Source organism: Dromiciops gliroides, chromosome 1 (genome assembly GCF_019393635.1).
Source record: "Dromiciops gliroides isolate mDroGli1 chromosome 1, mDroGli1.pri, whole genome shotgun sequence".
Lineage (NCBI taxonomy): Eukaryota > Metazoa > Chordata > Mammalia > Microbiotheria > Microbiotheriidae > Dromiciops > Dromiciops gliroides.
In genome coordinates, this window is record NC_057861.1 from 141,675,116 (window position 1) to 141,690,821 (window position 15,706).

Below are 15,706 nucleotides of genomic sequence, written 5' to 3' on the forward strand. Positions count from 1 at the left end.
GTGTGTGTGTATATATATATATATATATACATATGCTTGTATGTATATATATGCAGACACACATATACATCCTAATTTCAAGACTGAAATACTGACAGCAATATTTGGTATATGTAATATTAAGCCACCGAAGCAGCTAAGAGAATGAAGATTAGTTGAAATTACTTATTTCATTTTTCTTTAGATTCTATGTTATACAAATTGATGACTATTAAGTGAATGCTGGAGAGGTTTTAAAAAAATATATGATGCCAGAACCAAATTAAAGAACAAAGAAATAAACTTTACAGAAGCTTAAAGCAGTAGAATATATCGACTTAAAGAAGCCATGGATTAATATTGCTTTAGAGTTATTTGATTCACTTAGGAGTTTCACTGACATTGTAATCACTTTTTATTGCTAAGCTTTTGAAATTTACTTCAGTAGCTTTTCCTAATTAACCTAAATGATAAAAAAGGTCAGTTCCTTAAGATCCACAATTAAAAATAAAATGAGGTATTCAACTTCATGCGTTTAATGCTGTATATTTTTTTATTTATCCTTTTTGGCTATTGATTACGGAAAATAACAATGAGTTTACTTTTTTCACTCTTGGCAATGTTACTCTTACTGAAATAACTTTAAAAGTGACTGCTGTGTCTTGGCATACAAATTTTTTCTGTTTTTTTTTTTTTTAAGCCTTCTAACTATTCAGTTTTCTTTTAGTTCCAAGATTTTTTTCCCCTCTGTGTTTTTATGGCCTCAGAATGTAAATTTTATAGGGATGCTCTTGCCATAGAGTCCATCTATCCTATTTTCAGTTAATTTGAAAGGTCTTAATAAAGTAGTATTTATTTTAGGTTTTATTGATTGGATTAACTTTCAAGAATGGCATTTACATATTATATTCAACATATGGTCTTACACTAACACTGTCATATGTGAATTGGCATATAAATTCCACCTTGGAATTTGTATTTCTTGACCTTGTCATGTGATTCTGATGAAATCTGGCACTTATGTACACGTATGTGATTTCAAAGAAAATACTGAAACTGACTAATGGTGATGCTAGATCTATGTGGTAAAGATCAAATGCTGTCGGTGCATTCTTCCTTTTTTATATATGATGCATGATTTTAAAGCAGTGAGGCCATTATAGAGTAGATGCATTACTCAGTAATGCTATTCCTAGTCTTGCTCTCAGAATATGGTCCTGTACATAGGTGGCAAATGTTGCTGCTAGTAAGAGATGCAGAGAGACTTATGTATCTTCTTAGTATTAGAAAAGTTACCACCTAACTAGTGTTCTAATAATTTTGCCATCATCAGCAAAGAAGTTACTAGGTTAGAACACAGAGCCTGGAACTTCATAGAGTTCTGACTCTGAAATTCCTTTACATGATCATAATCTTTTATTATTTCATTTTGCCAAGACCTCTAATCCTTCCACCTGTCAACTGTTTCCCAGGTCATCACTCCTGGACTATCTACACTATCTTCCCTTTCCTAGTTCAACTCCTTGGTAAACCAGTTCAACTCTCTATATATCCTCTGTTCTCTAGTACCTTGTCTTCTTTTCTTACCTCCAATTATGCCTTGGCAAACCTTCACCCTGTATTACTCCTCCCACCATCTGCCTCTTTTGTGTTCCTGAATTCATGCCTAACTGAATGGGGCTGGAGAAAATTATGAAACTGTGCTGACTTGGGAACACTCTAATTTATAAGATCTTAACTGGGCTCTTCCTGCAGCAAGGCAATCCTTTAATTCTTTCTTAATCAATTTATTCTCCTACTTAGCACAGCAGCTATTCCAAACCTTTTCATCCCTCCTTAATCCTCCCATGGAATTTTTTCCCTTAAACCTATCAGCATGCCACATACTTCGTAAAAAAAACACCACCACCCCAGACTATTCACTAAAAGGTCCCTCTTTTCTCTTCCTCTTCACTTATTATTCTGATGTTTTCTCTCACTATCTTTTACTTTTTTTATTTTTGTGTCACACAAAGGAAGTGTCCCTTTTCCTTGCCAAGGCAAACTCCTCTACCTGTAACACTGATCTCATTCCATCCCATCTTCTTTAATGAATTTCCCCCTTTACCATTCTCACCCCATCACTCATCTTCAGTCTCTCCCTATCTACTGACTGGTTCCCTGGTACCCACAAACACACCTCTATGATCTGATAATAACTACTATTTTGCTATATCTCTCCTCCCCTTCTTGGATAAATTTCTTGAGAAAGCTTCAAAAGCTAGGATTTATATAACTCTTTAAAGTTTGTACAATGTGTTTTACAAACATTTTCTTATTTTGTCCTCACAACAACCTAGGAACCTGGGAGCTATTATTGTTATCCCAATTTTATAAATAGGATAACTGAGACAGAGTTCTCACAGACAAAGGTATCTTGTCCAGGGTCACAGAACTAGTAAGTATCCAAGGAAAATTTAAACTTGGGCCTTCCTCACTCCAGGAGGCAGCTAGGTAGTTCAGTGGATAGAGTGCTGGGCCTGGAATCAGGAAGATCTGAGTACAAATCTGACCTCGGACACTTACTAGCTATGTAATCCTGGACAAATCACTTAACTTCTGAATGCCTTAATACACTGGAGAATGAAATGGCAAACTACTCTAGTATATTTGCCAAGAAAACCCCGTGGATATTATGGTTCACAGGATCAGAAAAATCTGGGAAAACTGAAAAACAACAACTTCCTCACTCTAGGTCCAGTGTACCCTACTGCCTAATTGTGAGCTCTGTTTTTGCCTTTCTTTGTGTCCCTAGGGCTTAACACAGTGCCTAGTAAGTGCTTAACAAATGTATGTTGAATGACTACTGATGGTGCTCCTGAAGATTTGTAAAACACTTTACACCTATTATCTTATTTGAGCTATATATAAGAATCCTGTGAGGTAGGTGCTATTATTATATTCATTTTATAAATGAATGGGGCTGAGGTTAAGAGAGACTTCACACAGAAAGTGTCATTTGAACTGAGCTTTGAAGAAAGCTAAGTATTCAAGGAGAGAATACATTCCAGGCATGGAAGACAGACTGTTCAAAGGAACAAGGATAAGAGATAGAGTTTTGTGTGGGAAAAGCAGTGAGAAGGCCAGTTTGAACAGACCAAAAAATATGTGGTGATTATATAATTCTGTGTATGCATCTAATAAACACATATGTATACATGCATATTGAAACTGGAAAGGTTGGTCAGAAACAGGTTGCAAAGGGATTTAAATGACCAACAAAGGAGTTTTTATTTGATCACAGAGGAAAAAGGGAGTCATTGAAGTTTAGTTATCAGGGCAGTGACAGATCCTAAACCTAGTCCGAAGGGTTTAGAAGAGGGAGATTAGAAAAATGTAGAAACATTACTAAAACATGAATCAGCTCCTAAAAATAAGAATGAAAAATCAGCAACTAATATACAGTTAATAAATGTAAAAGAAAGACTCTAGTCTTACTGCCTGATAAGAGACAGAATACTGTACTCTCCTTTCCTCATGAAGATCACATAATAATAAGATATCTCAAAATGGCTAATAAGAGAAGTACAACTCATTAAAACAACAACAAAAACAAAACACACCAAAAAAACCCCCAAAAAACAACACTACAGGAAGTAGAGCCAAGATGGCAAAGTAGTAGATGAAATACAGCGAGTTCTCTGCCAAAGAAGAGTATGCCAGTACGAGGGAAAGACCGTACAAGAGGGCAAAAGGAATTCCCAGACGCATACCAGGGTACCATGACAGGAAAAGGTGCCAACTGGAAGCTTGCAGCTCATTACCCAGTTCCAGGGCATACATCTAGGACAGACTGAGGAGGAGATCTGTGCTCAGGGCTAGTGTTCTGGGGTAAGGAGTAGTTGCAGGCAGTGTACTGAGAGATGAGAAAGTTCAGAAACAAGCAGTAGCTATTTGGCTTGGACTTAATAAAATAAAATTTGAAGTGAGGAAGTAGGCTGGGAGAATGAGTGAACAGCAACAAAAAAGAATCCAACTACAAAAGGCTATTATTGTGATAGGGATGCCCAATAGGCAAATCCAAAAGAAAAGAATGACTATAAAACATCTACAAGTAAAGATTGAAAGAGTAACACAGCTAAGGCACAATTCAACTAGAATTACTAGAGAAGATGAAGCAGGAGTTAAAAATTTTTTTTTCAATTTAATAAATGAAATGAGAACACTGGAGGAAAAGATTGGGAAAAAAATGAAAGTTATGGAAATGAGAACTGGAAAGAATTAATAGCTTGGCACAAGAAGTATAAAACCTTGCCCAAGCCACAAACTCTCAGAAAAATAGAATGTACCAAATAGAAGTTAATGACTCCATAAAACAAAAGAAATATTAAAACTAGTCTGGGGCAGCTAGGTGGTACAGTGGATAAAGCACTGGCCCTTTATTCAGGAGGACCTGAGTTCAAATCCGGCCTCAGACATTTGACACTTACTAGCTGTGTGACCCTGGGCAAGTCACTTAACCCCAAATGCCTCATCCAAAGAAAAAACCAGTCTAAAAGAATGAAAAATAAAAGGATATGTAAGGTATTTTAGCAAAAAACAAAACACCTCACCTGGAAAACAGATCAAGTAGAAAAAAATTAAGAATCCTTGGACTACTTGAATTCCACAACCAAAAAGCAAACAAACAAACAAAAAAACTGGACATAATTCAAGCAATCTTAAAACTATCCAGATCTCTTAGAACCAAAGAACAAAGTGGAAATAGAAAGAATCCACTGGTCACCTCCTGAAGGAACCCCATCCCCAAACAAAAACTCCCATAAACATTATAGCCAAAGTCCAGAGATTTTAGGTCAAAGAAAAAAAATACAAGTAGCCAGAAAGAAAGAATTCAAATCTTGAGGAGCTACAATCACCACTATAAGGGAATGGAGAGCTTATAATAAAATATTGCAGAAAACAAAGTATATAGGCTACTAATCAAGAACACCTGACTGCAAAACTGAGTATAATCCTACAGAGAAAAAAAATGAACCTTTCAATAAGAATTCAGAGTATACCTGATGAAAAGACCAGAACTGCATAAAACTCTGAAGTGCAAACAGGAGTCAGCAGAAACATTAAAAAGGTAAAGATGAGTAAGCAATCATAAGAGCTTATAAACATTCTTATATGGAGAGAATATACCCATGTCCCCTCCAAATCCTATCATCGGGAGTCATAGAGTCTAATTTGGGTTTGGGAGTAAATCCCTGTACTTCATGATAATCTTGCAATGCAATGCAACACTACATTTAAGTGCCTACTATTAAGCACTTGAGATACAAAGGACCTCGAGGAGATTATAGTCTAATGTAAAGAAGACAATACACAAAAGAAAGATAGAAAGTAGGGTGAGGAGAGGCAGAAGGACATGACCATGAGGCCAAATCAAGCAAGTGCAGCTGGTAGTAAATGAAGAGTTGGATGAGCTTTTTGGCCCCCTTTAAAGAAAGGCTTTGGGAATAATTTTATTCTTCACTCTCCAGTCCTCCAATCAGAGTAACAGAGGCAAGTGAAGGTAATAGAATACTCTGTGTCCTAATGCTGAAGCTGTCTCTGTTATGATGAGTTTCTTGGTGATGAGCTCATCCTGGGGAAAGGGAAGGAGAATGATGATGGTGGAATTGAAACTAAGCAGTGTAGCTGATGGGAAATGAAGAGTTAGCTGAACTAAGAGAAGAATGGAAAGAAAAGAAGAATACACTAGGGAAATTATCTTACATAATGAGAGAATATAGGCAGATATCTATGTAAACAACGAGGAAGGGTGGGGTGAGCAAATGACACTTGAACCTCACTTTCATCTGATCTGGTCAAAGGATAAAAATTTCACTCAACAAGAAAACAGGAGGGAAAGATAAGGTAGGAAAGGGAATTAGAGGCAGGGTAGATTAAGGGAGGGATTAGCCCTAAGCAAAACATAGTCTAAGGATATACAAAAATATTTATAGCAGATGTTTTAGAGATGGCAAAGAATGGGAATCTGAGGGAATGTTCATAAGGTGGGGAATAGCTGAACAAGTTATCGTATATAAATGTGATGTAACACTATTGAACTGTAAGAAATAATGAAGGGAAAAAGGCTTCTCTGAAACCATCTGGGAAGATTTAGATGAACTGTAGCAAAGTGAAGTGAACAGAACCAGGAGAACAATTTATATAATGATAACAATATGGTAAGGAAAAATAACTTGAAAAAACTAGAAAATCTGACCAGCATAATGACTAACCAAGATCCTTAAGAAATGAAAGAAAAGAAAAGGAAAGTGAAAGAAATATGCTTTAATCTGTACTCAGTTGATTAGTTTTCACTGTGGAGATAGATAACATTCTTTCATTGGGAGTCTTCTGGTATTGTCCTGGATTGCTGTATAGGTCAGAGTAGCTAAACTAAGTCTTCCACAGTTGACTGTCCTTAACAATACTGCTGTTACTGTGTAAATGATCTCTTGGTTCTTCTCACCTTACTCTGCAGTTTATATGTCTTCTCAAGTTTTTCTGAAACCATCTGACTTATCATTTCTTATATTACAATAGTATACCACAACTTGTTCAGTCATTCCCCAACTGATAGGTATCCCCTCAATTTCCAATTCTTTGCCACCACAAAAAGCTGCTATAAATATTTTTGCATATATCGATCCTTTTCCTTTAATCTCTTGATATACAGACCTACTATAGATATTTCTAGGCCAAAGAGTATACACAGTTTTATAGCTCTATGGGAGTAGTTCCAAATTATTCTCCAAAACAGTTCAACCAGTTTACAACTCCACCAAAAGTGCAATAGTGTCCCAATTTTTCCACATCCCCTCCAGCATCTGTTATTTTCCTTTTCTCTCAAGTTGGGTATACCTCATAATTGTTTTAATTTATATTTCTCTTATCATTAGTGAGTTAGAGCATTTTTTGTGAGAATATTGAGAGCTTTGATTTCTTCTTCTGCAGATTGCTTGTTCATATCCTTTAACCATTTATCAAATCATGAATGGTTCTTATTTTTATAGCAATCTGCATTTTAAGGGGCAATACTCACACCATTGAGATCACAAATCTTTTAGAATCTTTTGGAATAACTGAAAACATAATTGCTATCAAATGAGCTTATAATATGATACTTTAGTTTTTTTAACATTTGTGAAATGGCTCTTATTTTTATGAATTTGGTGCAGTTCCATATAAAAGTGAGAAATGAGACCTTTCTTAAAGAAACTTGCTGTAAAATTGCCTCCCTCCCTCCTTCCACTGCCAGTTTTCTGCTTTCCTTCTAATTTTAGTTGCATTGCTTTTATTTGTGAAAAATATTTTAAATTTAATGTAATCAAAATTATCCATTTTATTTTCCATGCTCTCTTTTGTACCATTTGCAGAGCCTTCATTCTACTAACTGATAGGGGTTTTCCTTTAGATCTATTAAAATAAGCTCCTGAGGTGTCCCTTTGGAGTGAAATTATCCAAATCGGGCAATGAATTAAGTGAAAGATAATAACATTGTTTATTGCTTTTCTGTCATTTGTTCTATATGAAAATCCATTTATTCCTCAGACGTAAGATATTCTGTTCATTATCTCGCCTTACCCCATTGGGCAATTGGTGTTTTTTAAATCATTAAGTCATTTACACTGCACTTTTATTAGGGTCCTAACATGAATAAGTCTTAGAACAGAACCTGATGATGATGCCCTCAAGCTGTAATGCATTCAAGCCATAATGCATGATCAAACCCTGACCAAGAAAAGCACAGCTAATAAAATAATTTTTCACTTGATTGGAGATAATATAATTACACAGCTTAGTAAACAAGGCATTTACATACTTTTTGATACATATAAAGTGGTTTGAATTTTAAAGTATCTGGTCCCTAAAGCCAGAAGAAATGAACTCAAAGGGATGTATTTGTTTGCAAAGTGATTTAGCAAAGGTCAAACTTTTCTAGGCAGTTAGGTGGTATAATGGAGAGTGTTAGACCTGGAGTCAGTGAGCCTTCAGTTTAGATCTGGCCAGTTGCTGGATGACTCAGTTTCCTCATCTGTAAGATGGAGATAATAACATTTCCCTTCCAGGGGTTGCTATGAGGATAAAAATGATGCTACTGTCATTATTTCTCTACCCACCTACTTCTATTTACATGTACTCTAGATCCTAAATGTTTAGGGCTGATGAATTCCCCCCTCCTTCCTCTCCCCCCACCCCTTGCCTTTTTTTCTATTTTCTTTTGGTCACTTTAGCACAGTTGAGCCAGGGGAGCACTAAACCCTACACAAGGATCCCAGTGGGCCACAGACTGACTTCGAAAACCACATGTTAACATTTCTATGTTCTATGTATTTTTATTTATCTTGTTAAATATTTCCCAATTATATTTTGATCTGGTTTGGGTACCTGTTTATACCTCTGAACTAGAAGATGGGAAGAGGAAGGAGATAAATTTAAAGTAAGTCCCAAACTGGTTTTCATTGATCTGGGTTTGACTCTAGTAAGCTTGTTAAGATTTTCACTCTCATTTACCAGAGAACAGTAACATAAAATTTTATAGAAATAAGTAGTTGTTCTAGTAGAGAAAAATTATTTGCAAATACCACAAGCCAATCCTGATGTACTAACAAGGAAATAAGTTGCTAAGAGGGGATCAGGTAATTGTTTAGAGAAAGACATGAATATTTAAGTGAGGGCTTCATGTTCTAGCTATGGTTCAATAGAGCGAAATAAATATTTTTGGGGAAAGATTACCAATTTGCTTAGACAAATTATGATTCCTGCTGTTTAAGAGATAGTGTGGTGTAGTGCTATATTTGTAATTGGGAGAAATCCTCTTTAAAATCCTTCTTCAAAGACTTGTATGAACTGATGTATAGTGAAGAGAGCAAAACCAGGAAAACACTGTGCACAGTGACAGCAATATTGTTTGATGAAGAACTGTGAATGACTTGACTATTCTCAGCAATACAATGATTTAAGACAATCCCAAAAAACTAATGATGAAGCATACTATCCACCTCCAAAGAAAGAACTGATATTGGGGGCAGCTAGATGGCACAGTGGATCAAACACCAGCCCTGGATTGAGGAGGACCTGAGTTCAAATTTGGCTTCAGACACTTGACACTTACTAGCTGTGTGACCCTGGACAAGATACTTAACTGCCACTGCTCTGCTAAAAAAAAGAAAAGAAAAGAAAAGAAAGAACTAATATTGATTGAACACAGACTGAAGCATGCTATTTTGACTTTTTCTTTTATTCAAGTTTTCTTGTACAAAATGACTAATATGGTAATGTTTCACATAATTGCACATGTATAATGTATATCTGATTGCTTACCCCCTCGGGGCAAGGGGAGGGTAGGAGGGATAAAATTTGGAACTCAAACTTTAAATAAAAATGTTTATTATTTAAAAAAAAAACTAGGAGGGCATTGATAGAGATATCAAAAAATCAACCTTAGCTAAAGGAATGTTAGTGAATGAATGAATGAATGAATGAATGAATGAATGAATGAATGAATGAAAATTAAATCCTTCCTCAGACTAGTTATGCAACCACTTGCAAGTCATTTTTATCTTGGAGCCTCAGTTTCTTCATTTATAAAATGGGGATATAGTTATTAGGATTGACTGGAATAAATATATAAAAATGGTTTGCAAGACTCAAGAAGCTCTATATAAACATCTGTTAGTATTACTTTGGCAAAGAAGTACAATGGAAACTTCTTATATGGAACTATTCTAGCTTATCTGTAAAAGGAGTGCATAAAATAATTTATAAATGATTGAAAATTGTTAATTTAAGATTTCTATTCTCATTCAGTTTTGAGTTTGAGATCTGGACAACTTTTGTACTAGAAGAGGAAGATATGGAGTTTGTTGTCAATGAAGGGAATATAGAATAAAAATAGAGAGGTACAAAGTAGGGGAAAAAAGTTTACTGGGTGCTGATTGAATTGATTTCCCTTTGTCCCATCCAGTCTAGGGGCAAGGAGCTGCTGGCGGCTAGCCCTTTAATTTAACCCTTCTGTGTATGCCCTGGCAAAGAAAAGGCATATTTTCTTTGATGCACAAGGTGTCCTTTAATTAGAGATCAGAGCTGTGGTAAAAACAAAGTATTCTGAATGAGGACCTGCTGTATTAGGTCACTCTACTTCCATCTGTGAGACCTCATGGAGTCACTGCTGGCAGCCAGGCTTGTGTTTAGCTCTAGTAATTCTAAATGACTTAAGTAAAATTTCCTGGCTTTAGAAGGATACTAGCAGAAAGGGAAACCAGCTGAATCTCCCTTTCAACTTCCAAAAATGTAAAAGGAATAGGACTTGTTGGGCCCCTTTCTGTTCCTAAGTCCTATGATACCTTCCCTCATTACTGCAGAGAAAGTCTGGGTAGTTCCCTCCTCTCTATTTTTTTTCTCTAATCATAGGAACAAATTCTTCTCAAGTTATTATTGTAATGTTTCATAGTAGGGGCTAAATAAATGCTTATTAACTGGCTGTTGACTAAGAATCTGGGTTGTTTGCTTATCACTGTCAAGAGAAAGAAAATAGAAGAAATGGTATCCCAAGCTCTTTTGTACTACTAAGTACCACAGTCCCTTGGGTCCTCATGACCATAAGGTAGTGTTGTGTCATGAGGCAGGCCTACCAAGCCCTCACTCCATCAGTAGCCCTTCTTGGACCCCACACCGGAGCTTGATGAACTGGAAAGAGCACTGGATTTGGAGTCAGAAGACTTGGGTCCCAATATCATTGAATTCCACTATATACCTGTGTGAACTGTGGCAAATCACTTACCCTCTGGGGGCCTCAGTGTTCTCAACAGCAAAACAAGGAGTTTGTACTCTGACCTCTAATGTCTTATGACCATACTTTTCTCAAGGATGTCTGGGTTAGGACTAGGGAGATATGATCATGCCTGTTTTAGGGTTGTTGTATTTTTTAAAATACTCAATTGGCAGGATGTAAAGGATAAATAGGGGCAGCTAGGTGACACGGTGGATAAAGCACTAATCCTGGATTCAGGAGGACCTGAGTTCAAATCCAGCCTCAGACACTTGACACTTACTAGCTGTGTGACCGTGGGTAAGTCAACCCTCATTGCTCCTCGCCAAAAAAAAGACAAAATAAAAAGAAGAAAAAGGATGAATAGGTGATGGGATCAATTGGAAGCAGATTTATCATGTAAATGCTGTCAAATTCCTGTGTCTTTGCATAGACTGTCCCCCACTCCTGAAACATACTTTCTTTTCAGTTCCACCCCTTAGAGTTTCATTGTCACTGAGAAAGAATATAAAGAGTGAAGAAAAAGAAAGGTCCCAGACAATTTTAGGAGATGCCAGTATTTGGGGGAAGAGAAGACCATCGATGATGATCCAGAAAAAACATAATAAGAAGGAGCAGACATGTAGGCAGCAGAACAAATAAGGAGAAAGCATCACAGAATCCAAAGTATGGGGAAAAAATATCCAGGAGAGTAGGGATAGCTGACTGTGTAAAAAGTCAGAGAAAAGTCAAAAGAATCAATGAAAAAAATGTGAAGGAAGGTGGCAGGGCAGTACCAGATTTCAGACTACGTTACAAAGCAGTAATCATCAAAACAATTTGGTACTGGCTAAGAAATAGAGTGGTGGATTGTGGGAACAGATTAGGAATACAATACTTAGGAGTAAATATAATAACTATAGTAATCTAGTGTATGATAAACCCAAAGATCAAGCTTTTGGAGCAAGAATTGACAAAAATTACTTTGAAAACTACAATACAGTTTGGAAGAAACTAGGCATTGACCAACAATGACACATATCCACACCATAGTTTTTTTGTGTGTGTGTGTATGTGTGTGTGTGCATGCATGTTTTCTTTTGCAATGTGGATAATAGGGAAACATGTTTTGCATGACTTCACATGTATAATCGATGTCATATTGCTTGCCTTCTTAAGGAATGGGTGGGAGGAAAATAATTCAGAACTCAAAATTTTAAAAAATGAATGTTAAAAATGTTTTACATGTCATTGGGAAATATTTAATGAAATAAATAAAAAATATATGGAAAAAAGTGAACTGGAAAGACCATGGGATATAGCAGTAAAGTATTCATTAGTAACCCTGGTGACAGTAGTTTTAGTTGAGTGGTAGGGCCTGACTGCAAAAGATTGAGAAATGAGGCTGAACAGTTATGATCATCTCCATTCTATAAATGAGGAAACTCTGGGATATGGTAAAATAGTGATGGATCTGGGTCTAGACACAGGTCTTAATGGCTCAAAGCTCCTTCCCTCCCCTTTCTGTTCCAACCTTTCTCCCTATAGTCTTCTCTAAGGGATCAAGTGGTTAAGCAAGATCTCCATTTCTTTGGTATTTCTCATCAAAGTAATAATGTTAGTCAATTAATCAACAAATGTTAATTAAGGTCTTACTATGTGCCAGGCAATGTGCTAAGTGCTGATGTCAGAAATATAAAAGTGAAAAGGTACTTGATGTCAGGGGTTGGGGGGGATAAAATGTCTGTGTGTATATGTGTATATCCATGCATATATGTACTTGTATTACACATATATGAACTATATAAATGAATACAAGGAGGCAATTTGGAAGGAGCATATTAATTTTATACACATATGTTCAAGTTCTGATCTTTATGGCATTCAAATCACAGGTTAATTCTAAGTCCTTCCAGACATATTAGCAAAACCTTCAGTTCCAAAAAAAAGTGTAATTCAATCCTTTTTTTTTATAGCTACAATTGCTAAATGAAATCAAGTTATGATTTATGAAGTGTAAGAAGCCAGTTTGTGATTTTTCAATTGTGCGTTTACTGAAATGTTTGGCACCTTTTCTGCAGTCCTGTTCCTAACAGGGAAGAAGAAGCCAACTACTGAAGTTGCACATATTCAAGCTGCACCATGAATGATTGTACTGAGGTCATTAAGTGTCTCAGTCAATCACATGCCTATGTTGAAAATATTTTTACCTAAAACAAAGAGTATAAAGTCATATCCACAAAAACTAAGTTATATCTTAAGATACATAAAGAGGTTACACATTTTAGATTTTGCATCTTGAGACCCAGATATCTCATGCAAAAAAAAAATTTGCTTTATCAGGTGTCATTTATGTAGTTTCACCTGAACATCTTTTTTGTTAATATAATTGATAATAAAGAGGAGGGAAAAGAAAAAAAAACAAGATGATAGATGCAAACATTTAGAAGTCAAATTTCCTCAATATTTCTCAGTATATAAGAATAAGTTGGTGGTTATGAGATCCTGGAGTTATTCTGTGTGTACTAAAGGAGGGAGTCTGGGGGTTAGAAACACACCCTAAGGATGGTTCAACTTCAAAATTGACCAGATGGCACAGTCACCTCTTTGAAAACAAACAAAACCCCCAAGCAAACAAGAAGAAAAATGATTTTTTTGAGGCAGCCTTGGGCAGCATATTCAAGAAATGAGGCAACTACAAATCTGGACTACATTACCTTAAACAAAACAAATACTGATTTAAAAATATTTATAAACACAACTAATAAGATTATGTTAAAAAACAACTGCATACATCTTTATTTAAATGAGGATGGCCAATAATCCAGCTGCTACATATAAAGATACTGGCAGAAAAAATCATCTTTGTTAGAGGCTGTTCCAGATAGGAGGAGCATCAAGGAAAAAGGCTGCTTTCTTATTATTTTGATATTGAAAAAAAACAACCCTATATTAACCCACTGATTTTTTTTATCCATTCAAGTTAGATAGACAGAAAAGCACTAAATAGTATATGTATGTAAATAAGTATAAAAAAGCAACCAAAAATGTTCATTTATATTAAAAATATCTTATAGTCTTAAAATGACTGGTAATAAAAACTGGCCACTTATCTACAAATCATACTGGATTACCACTACTTAGGTCTGATCCCAAGGAGACAAGAGGAAGACTAAAAAGACCTAGATGTACAAAATTATTCACAGTAGTTCTTTTTCTGATAGTATAAAACTGGGAATTTAGGGGATGCCCACCTATTGGGGAATGGCTGGCCAAAAAATGGTATATAAATGTAATGAATATTACTGTCCTGCAAGAAATGATGAAATAGATGGTTTTAGAGAAACCTGGGATGACCTGTGTGAACTGATACAGAATGAAGTAAGCAGAACTAGGAGAACAATTTATTTGTATAAATAAACCAACATCAACATTATACAGAAAAACAACTTTGAAAACTTTAAAAGACTTAAGAATTCTGATTAAGGTAACGACCAACTACATTTCCAGATGACTGATGATGAACCATGCCACCTACTTTACAGACAGGGGATGAAGGGATGAACTCTAGAAGCAGAATATGATACAATTCTGGACACTATGAATGTAGAAATTTATTTTGCTATGCAAATTTTTCATAAAGGCTTGGCTTCTCTTTTTCTTTTTTTCAATAAGGGTGGTGGTGGTGAGAGGATGTTGAGAGTAGATAAGAATAGGATAGCAAAAAAAAAAGAAGGAAGGAAGGAAAATTTTAGAAAAGAGAGTGGGGGGCAGCTAGGTGGCGCAGGGGACAAAGCACCGGCCCTGGATTCAGGAGGGCCTGAGTTCAAATCCGGCCTCAGACACTTGACACTTACTAGCTGTGTGACCCTGGGCAAGTCACTTAACCCTCATTGCCCCGCAAAAAAAAAAAAAAGAGAGAGAGAGAGAGAAATTTTGAATGCAGAGAACAGAAAAGCACAGACAAATATGACAACTTTGAAAGCTAAAGATTGAATGTATTACATACTTAAAAGCTGTACAAAAAAAAAGAAATTTTTAGTTTTACTATGGAAAAGGAAAGGCTTATTTCATATGATGTTTGTTAAGGTCAGAATAAGAAAAAAAGTTGCTATGGTCAAAAAATTTATCAACCTACAGCCAACTTGGTGATGAGCTTACCTAATTGAGCCAGGCTGTCCATTAGACAACCAGGAAACAGTCTGTTCCTGGATTGGTACTTGGAAGTCTTTTTAGTTTTGTAAGTCCTCTGGACCTACATTTTGCTGGCATTGCCTTCTAGAACCCCGGAATATATGCCATGATAAGGTACTCTCCAGACCACTCTACCTATAGAGACCATAAGCAGAGGGATTTCACCTACTCAGCTTTGGAACTCCTGCCTTGGGGTCAGTGCTGTCATGATTAGTGGGTATATGAGATGCAAACTCACATAGCCCAGTTCTATCTAGCTATCATCATGCTTCATCTTCTACCTCTGCCAATCTGTCATAAGTCTGGCCACCTTACATATACCTCAAGCCCCACCTGAGGCTTTCAATCTCTTCCTTTAGGAGCTGTAATCAAATCAAAAATTTCCTGCTACAAGAAGTAGCATGTTAATTAACTCTCACAAGGCTCCACACATCATCCCAAAGACTTCCTAAACCAACAAACACCTGGTCTGTGTCTATTAGAATATAAATTCCTTGAGGGAAGGGATTATCTGGCTTTTGTATTAACTTGCTCAGTGCTTAGTACAATTCTAGCTAGATAAGAGCCACTTAATAAATGCTTGCTAATTGGCTGATGATATAAGTTTCATTATCAGTTCATTTTTGAGGTAGGGTTATGAAGGAAAGAGTCATGAAGATTATAAATGAGTTGGGTATTAAAGAACGGGGAAGACTTTGAAAGGCAGAGAATGTGAATTAGATGTTTAACATTCATGAAATACAGAATATTTTTAAAGTTCCAACT

The 15,706-nt window shown here is 36.0% G+C and overlaps 1 protein-coding gene across 1 annotated transcript in view; it reads right to left on the reverse strand.

The window, feature by feature from the left end:
- Window positions 1–15,706, reverse strand: part of VPS13B (vacuolar protein sorting 13 homolog B) — a 996,174-nt gene that overhangs the window by 227,275 nt on the left and 753,193 nt on the right. The gene's annotated exons all lie outside the window — the stretch shown is intronic.